General features: G+C 43.9%; 1 non-coding gene across 1 annotated transcript; it reads left to right on the top strand.

The window, feature by feature from the left end:
• The first annotated feature begins 5420 nt into the window (after positions 1-5420).
• Trnac-gca lies at positions 5421-5492 on the top strand. Its single transcript has one exon. It is a non-coding gene; the product is annotated as a tRNA-Cys (tRNA).
• The last annotated feature ends 2468 nt before the right edge of the window (positions 5493-7960 follow it).

Raw genomic sequence — 7960 nt, 5'->3', positions numbered from 1 at the left:
GAGAGAGAGAGAGAAGAAGAAGAAGAAGAAGAAGAAGAAGAAGAAGAAGAAGAAGAAGAAGAAGAAGAAGAAGAAGAAGAAGAAGAAGAAGAAGAAAGCCTGAATAGACAAAAGCAGCCTAGGGGAGACTCAAACAGTAAGCAACTTGGGGAGCATAGCTGGGAAATAGAAAAATAGATTAGAGGTAATCACCTAGCAATTGTGATAAAGCTGATAAAATAAATCAATAGGACTGTCTCAATTATTGGGGAATTGACTGGGTCATAATAAGAATTAATAATGTTATTAAATATCCAACAACAACAGAAGTATACCTTAAATGTTTTCAAATGTGTCCGAGTTCCAGAATGGTCTGAGAGTGCAGCTTGTGCAGATTCCCTAATCATCCCCAGACTTTGATTTGTTAGGTCCGAACTGGGGTCTGAGAAGTTAACTTTTCAGCAGCATCCTTCCTTATTTCATTTTGTCACTTTCTTGGGATAACAAATTCACCAGTTAAGTAGAATCACCACATGTGGTTATCAATCTGAAAATTCTACCTATTGCATGCCTTTAATGAGTGAATTTTCACAGAAGTTAAATAACATAAAGCTACATCATTCTTCCTAGATAGGCAGCAGCAAATAATAGAGCTCTAGGATTCATGGTGAGCAGGTCACCCAGGGTTAGGAAACCTGCCCAGAGCAGATGGAATCTCATTTAGGCACGCCCCACTTTATATCACAGTGGCAGTAGCCCAAGGGCCCTCTATTCTAGGGCTGTCCCTGTGGGGTTTGGGATCACTGAGCATAACAGGATGTACTGCTCTGGAGGGATGGAAGCAGAGCCCAAGATGTTCCAGATAGTTTCTTGTCATCTGAGGGTGATGCATTTGCAGCTGACTGTACAGTCAGAACTATAAGCAAGGAAGAGGGAAAGACTGTGTCATCTAAGGCCATCAGGGCACTTGTCTTGCACCACTGGCTCACTCTAAATGCCTGTTCAGAGTAACAGTACTGGCTCTTCAAGTCAATGTCTTTGTTGTAGTGGGTTGCTGAGTGGAAGGACATTGGGGTTTGATGAGGGAGAAGAGTAGGGGTGGGTTCAATTTACATTGGAACCAGTCCCACACTGAGAAAAAATAAGTACAGTTTAAATGCATATTAGAGACAACTGAACATGTGGGCAGCTGTAGACAAAGATAGAATATTTGCAGGCAGGTAAAGTGGTCAGTGATTTAAAATTGTGTGACTTCAACCCCTTTAGTGTTTTACTTGTAAACATTCTGTTTCATCTTTGAATTCCAAAATGCTAGAGTTCTACTGCGAGGGAAGAAGAGGAAACAGACTGTAGAGAGCGTCTCTGGAGGCATCCACAGGTGAGCTTCCCCAGGCATGGCTGTCTCCTCCAGAGTGCTTATCCTTACAGCCTTCTGTCTGCCCTTCTCTGTGGGAGTTTTGTCTCAACACACATGGCTACCATCTCTGGATAGATAGGGTCCTTGGCTCCCTTCGAATTTCCATTCACAAGGACAACTTAGCCTGTGTCTGTGTCTGAAGAACTCATGACTGCAGTTTCTACCCCCGGACGTTTCTGCAGAGCGCGAAATGGGAAACGTGGAGTTTATTTGAAGTAGCACCATGACTTCTGGGAAGCCTCTGTGACCTAGGAGGGTGTGCAAGGCACTCTGAGGCAGAAGGCTTGTAATCACTCTCATGTGTTCACAAACAGCTTCTGAGGCATGTGCGATGGTTAACCTTCCTCATCAGCTTCACCAGATGTACAACTACATGAAAATATACCCTTGGTTTTCCCTTTCATTGTATCTTTCTAACAACGTATAACAGCCAACTCTCTCACCCCTGTGAACACCTTATCTCTCCTATAAAAGAGATTTCAAGAGGCCAGCAGATGCTGGTCTCTCAAATCCCAACTTGAGAAGAGACAATCAGCTAGCCAGTGCCAGGTACACCCTGAGATACAGCTTGCCTTTATTGGACAATTGTGGATTTTTTTCCTTGCAAATCTCAGGCTTAACAGTGTCTATAAGAATGTTTCCTAAACGATTTAACTGAAGAGGAATATATGTGGCATTGTCCCAAGGGCTTGGTCCCAAGACTAAAAATGGAGAAAATGAGCTGAGCACAGACATTCATCTCTGGTTCCTGACTGCGGATGCCATTTGCCCATCTGCCGCATGCTCCTGCTGGCACGTTCCTCCACACATGACGTACTGAGTATCCATCATAAGCAAAAATGAACTCTTCCTCCCTTAATTTGCTTCTTGTCAGAAATTTGGTCACAACACCAAGAAAAGTAAGTAATCTAGGAACTGTAGCCAAGGCGTGGGGCTGTGGTGAGCTGAGCTTTAAAGGCCTTGGAGCAGGAGGAACGTGGAAGCATTTGGAGGTGTGGCCTAGAGAAGCTGTGTGATGCCGTAGGCAGGGATTAATAGGAGCAGAAAAGATCAGAATGCTGAGAATAATGCAAAGAGAAGCCCAGTTCATGAGGTTTCAGAGGAGAATGAGGAGGACAAGGACTCTCAGAAACTGGGCTAGTGGCCCTTCATTCTGGCAAATAATCTGGCTTTGCTCTGTGTCTCTCTGGCCTGAGAACTTGAATGAGGCTGAATTCAAAAGTAATGGACTAATAGGATTCAAGCTGTATCATTGTTACTGTCCACTGCTCTCATCCAGGCGAATATAAGAGAGAGCAGCAGCAAGTGGAGCAGAATAATAAAAGCGTGCAGTGAAGGGGAAAGGTGCGATGAAGGTTAAAGCTGCAGATGGGTCAAGTGGAAAGCAGCTGAAAGGCATTAGCACCACTGAGAAGAGCCAAGTGGTCTGCAAACGGACAACTGGACAGACCTCCCTCCGCACAGGCTTGCTTCAGCTTGGGCAAATGCAAACACATTTCAAAAGAAAGGGCCTAATTGAGAACAGTGTCTGTGGTTTCTTGATTAGAAACAGAGGCTGGAGCAACCTGCAGTCCAAGGGGAGCAGACTTTAGAAACCAGGGGTGTAGTGTAAAGTCCACAAAGGGTGCAGTGATGTTACTTAAACTTGATTGTCAGCTAGATTAAATTTAAAATCAACATGAATCTAGCTGACTCCATGAAAATGTTTAAGTATAATGTCACTAGTTTCTATTAAAGCAAACCTTCTACCCAGAATCATAGCCCCACTTAACACCATCTAGATAATCCATGAATACAATTACCTAATCATCATGATAGAAGCATAGAAGACAATTCAAACAAAAGTTGAGATAGACATATATTTGAAAAATGAGTCTAGCAGAAGGCATATGACTTACAATCCTAACCTACAGAAGCCAGTCAGTTACTGATTTCCAGACGGGATTAAATTGGACAAACTGTAGAGGAGTGAATTTATTTAATTAAGGGCACACAGACAGACTAGAAAATAGAGCCAGAATGAATCCATCTAGAAAAAGGAAGGCATTAGCACCACTGAGGTGCTACAAAAAAGAGGGGGATTTTTTTTTCTTGATAAACTTGAAAAACATTTCATTTCTAAATATAATTGTACAAGATCCTTTGGCAAATACAAAACCCATTGTCCTAGTTACTGTTTTATTTCTGTGAGGAGACATGGCAAAGGCAACTTATAAACATTTAATTGGGTACTTGCTTACATTTTAAGAGGGTGAATCCATGATCATCATGTAGGGAGTGGGGTGACTGGCAAGCAGGCATGGTGCTGAGAGCTTCCATGAGCTACAAGGCTGCACCTTCATCAGGCGTTTGAAACCTCACAGCCTAACCCCAGGAACACACTTACTTCAAAAATTCAATACCTTCTAATTCTTCCTAAACAAGTCTAATAACTGGGGGACCAAGAATTCAAATATTTGAGCTTATGGGGGACATTCTTACTCAAATCATCACACACATATCAGATTAAAACTATCCGTGCTTTGGGGGTAAATCTGAGGGGCAAGGTGGGGCCCACAGCTTCAGCATTACCTAGTTCTAAACCAAAGGCCCTCTTTATCCACCTGCTCAGCTATCTTCCTTATGCTTCTCAGAGCTCTTCAATGAACCACTCAGGCCTGAAGAGGCATTTTCACTAGCTATGCAGCAACCAACCTTAGAGTCTAACACACAAACCATGCATGGGCTGGAGACATGTTTTCACATGCAGATACCACACGTGGCCCAAAATACATTAGGGTCTCTTCAAAACCAAGTGCTTGTTACTTTACTGAGGAAGTCAGACATATAAATGTAAAGGCCCTTGTAATAGCTTATGTTCTCATGTCTCCAGGGAGAGTGCTCACGTGACAACAGGGGCAGAATTGGAGACACTGTGGGCAGGAGAGGAACCTCTCTGTGTTGTTTGTGGTGGCAGTATTACTGGTTTTACCAAATCTCATGAGACAACAAAAAAACTTAATAAGTTTTAGGAATGTAGAAGGTGAAAGACACTTATTAGACATGCCTGAGAGGGAAGGGATAGAGCTCAGGGGTAGAGCATTTGACTGCAGATCAAGAGGTCCCTGGTTCAAATCCTGCTACCCCTACCATATATTTACATCACACACACACACTCAGTCCTATGTTTCTTTCATTCACATCTCAGCCAAAATGGGAGCTCCAGGCTCCATTGAACACCTGTCATGTAGATGGATAGTCTCCTCCCATCTCTTCCTGCAGGCTTGGTGTCCTTGTTATTAATATCTGTCTCCCCTATTCCAGCATATCTAGCTTCTTTGGTTCTTTTGAATTCATAAAGACAAGACAAGGACTATGACAGAAAATTCTGCAGTTTTTCAGGCATAGCAGTTATAGAGGAAGACAATGTCCAGGGACCAGAAAGGAGAACCTAACTATAAAAGTATCTCCCTCTATGACTCTCTGGTAAACCTGTGGTCAAGAATAAGGAGACAAATCAGAAAGTTGGTTGGTCTGTATAGGGTGGACATTTCTCCTTGAACTTCTCTCCCTCTTCCAGAGCACACTGCTTACTTGCTTCAACCTCAGAGACTAAAGACTGGCTGAGCTGCTGCTGCAGGAAGAGAGGGATCCTGCAGTGATGCTGCTGACAGTGCCAGCTAGGGCCCTGTGAGAACTCTGAGTGACAGCCCATCTGTCTTCAGGGAAGGAAGAGAGGGGTGTCTGGGGGCTCGGGTAATAGATAGTTGGCCAGCTCAGGAGCTAACCCTGGACAGCAGTGTGAAGTGGCTCAGGGTCTGCAGTGTGAAGTGGGCTCAGGGTCTGCAGTCTGCTTTGATCCTTTTCTCTGGTGATGATACTATTCAAAGCCTGGAAAGCTGCAGAGCTGAGGAAGGCATCTCACCAGTCAGGTCTGGCAACTTCTGGAAAGTGGGTTTGTGAGCATCTGTAATTTAACTTTATAGTCAGTCATAGTACATCACCACAGAGATGTAAATTGCTAACTGTGTACACCAATACCAATGGGGGTATAGCTCAGGGGTAGAGCATTTGACTGCAGATCAAGAGGTCCCTGGTTCAAATCCAGGTGCCCCCTTATTTATGTTCAGTAGAGTTAGAATAGCAAACAGGAATCAGCAATGGTGGCACTATCTAGCAGAGACAGCCTTAGCTTTAGCATGAGTTAGCAGGAGGGACCAGCAGAAATGTTAGGAAAAGTTCTCCACTGTACTTTTCTCAGGGAATTAAGGATCAGCAAAGATGTAAAACCAAGCATTGTACAGCTAGCTGTACCATTGACAACTTTACAGTCATAAGGATTTGCTGAAGACACAGAGAGAGAATGCAGACCCTTCCACTGTGTAGTGGCCTCATCTATTTCTTCAGGGTGGATAGAACTGCATAAAACTGAAAGTGAAAACAATAATCACAATACCACAATATTGTCTAGTATGCTGTCTCAACAGTTATTTGAGCTTGCTGCAGAAACCTGAGAATCTCAGGTGGATATGTATTTGTATGTATATTCTTCTATCCCACATGAAAAAACACAGACATGTAGGCACACAGATGAAATCCAAGCAGCTGTACAGGAATATGGGAGTTGAAGACAGGAGAAACTTTATGGAAGCTCATGGGGAGTTAGCTGGGAATGAGTATCCCTGTTTCAAGCAACGCAAGGCACTCTGCATCCAACAAAGCATGAGGTGAGGGCTGACACCCCAGAATTACCCCAGAGCTCTCCACATGCTCCATGATAAACAAATGCCCTCGTGTACAAACATATCATACATGCACACCCACAGAGAAATATTCACACACACAGGTACATACAGACTCATACCTAAACACACATGTAATTGTAAACACACACACACACACACACACACACACACACATCATCATCATCATCATCATCATCATCATCATCATCATCATCAGTGTTGGGAATTTTCTGTGTCCCTATCTCTCTTTAATACTACTTTTCATTAGTGGTGAGTCAGGTTTCCTAGGATGCTGGAGATGAGAAGTCACAGAGCATCCCTGGTGAGGCAGTGCAGGGATGTGGTGCTAATGAGGAGAGACTATACAGGTATCAAGGCATAAGTCACTGGCAGGGCAATTGCTTACAGTTCATGCAATCCATGACTCAAGGCTTTGCCCTGCTAGGCACACTGCTGGCTATGTCACTCACAGTCCAGAGACCATCAACTCTCTGATTGTCACTTCTCCACAATTCTGAGGATGGAAGCCATTCTTCATGTTATTTCTTCTTCTGATACATGGAGGGATTTCACAAGAGGGGGGGAAGATGGGAGACAATGGATGCTGCCCAATCCCTGCTCAGGAAGGCTGGCACAAGAGTCCCTGAATCATTAATGTGAACTCTGTTATGGCTTGGTCACTATGAGTTGTGTCTTGCTTGGGCCTGATTTAACCAATGACTTTGTAGCATGAATTGCTTATATAAAGTTAATAGGTGTAAACAAGTGTATCTGAAACATCCCTAGAGGGTTTTAGAGACACAGGTAGGGCATCCTAAGGTACTGTTTCCAGAGAATCTGGCTTAGGTTTTCTCAAGTGGGCACTAAGGACATTTGCTTCTGGCCTACCCTATCCCACTTGCCTTGTGTTCTTAGAACACATGGTGTTTTGAACCCAACAAAGGGGGTTTCAGCTTCATAACCTGCCATGCAGGTCATCAATACAGTTCACAGAGACCACAGCTTGGCAAGACTGTGGATGACTTTACAAAGCAGCTTCGAGGTCCACCAAAGCTAGCCAACAATGAGGATGCTTCCTGGTCAGTGCCAACTTGGTTCACCATGTCCTGTGGCTAATGTGTGTGGTGTCTTCACCAACAGCATTTAGTGAGAATGTGCTAGTAGGCATCCATCTGTGACCAACGGCAATACCTGTTTCATCTTGGGGGTCTCAGAACACCAGGGTTTAATTGAAATTGCCATACACAGGGGATTATGCTCATCCAAGAAGCCATAGATTGCCAAAGAAGACACTTCTGTGCCAGGTCTGGGATATTTCCCTTTGAGTTGTTAGTCAGGGGTGTCCTGGAGTCACAAACGTTACTTGTTTTCTCTTAGTGTCAAGTACTGCTGTTGAAAAGTTAACTACCGGGGCTGGTGAGATGGCTCAGTGGTTAAGAGCACCCGACTGCCCTTCCAAAGGTCCGGAGTTCAAATCCCAGCAACCACATGGTGGCTCATAACCATCTGTAACAAGATCTTGCGCCCTCTTCTGGGGTGTCTGAAGACAGCTACAGTATACTTACATATAATAAATAAATAAATCTTTTTTTTTTTTTGTGGCGCACGCCTTTATTTATTTATTTATTTATTTGCTTTTTTTTTCTTTATTTACATTTCAAATGCTATCCCAAAAGTTCCCTATACCCCCCCCCGCCCCTGCTACCCTACCTACCCACTCCCACTACTTGGCCCAGGCCTTGCCCTGTGCTGGGTCATATAAAGTTTACAAGACCAAGGGGCCTCTCTTCCCAATGATGGCTGATTAGGCCATCTTCTGCTACATATGCAGCTAGAGACA

This window comes from Mus pahari, chromosome 2 (assembly GCF_900095145.1).
Source record: "Mus pahari chromosome 2, PAHARI_EIJ_v1.1, whole genome shotgun sequence".
Lineage (NCBI taxonomy): Eukaryota > Metazoa > Chordata > Mammalia > Rodentia > Muridae > Mus > Mus pahari.
Note: the sequence above shows the minus strand (reverse complement) of the source record. Positions and strands in the feature narration are given on the sequence as shown.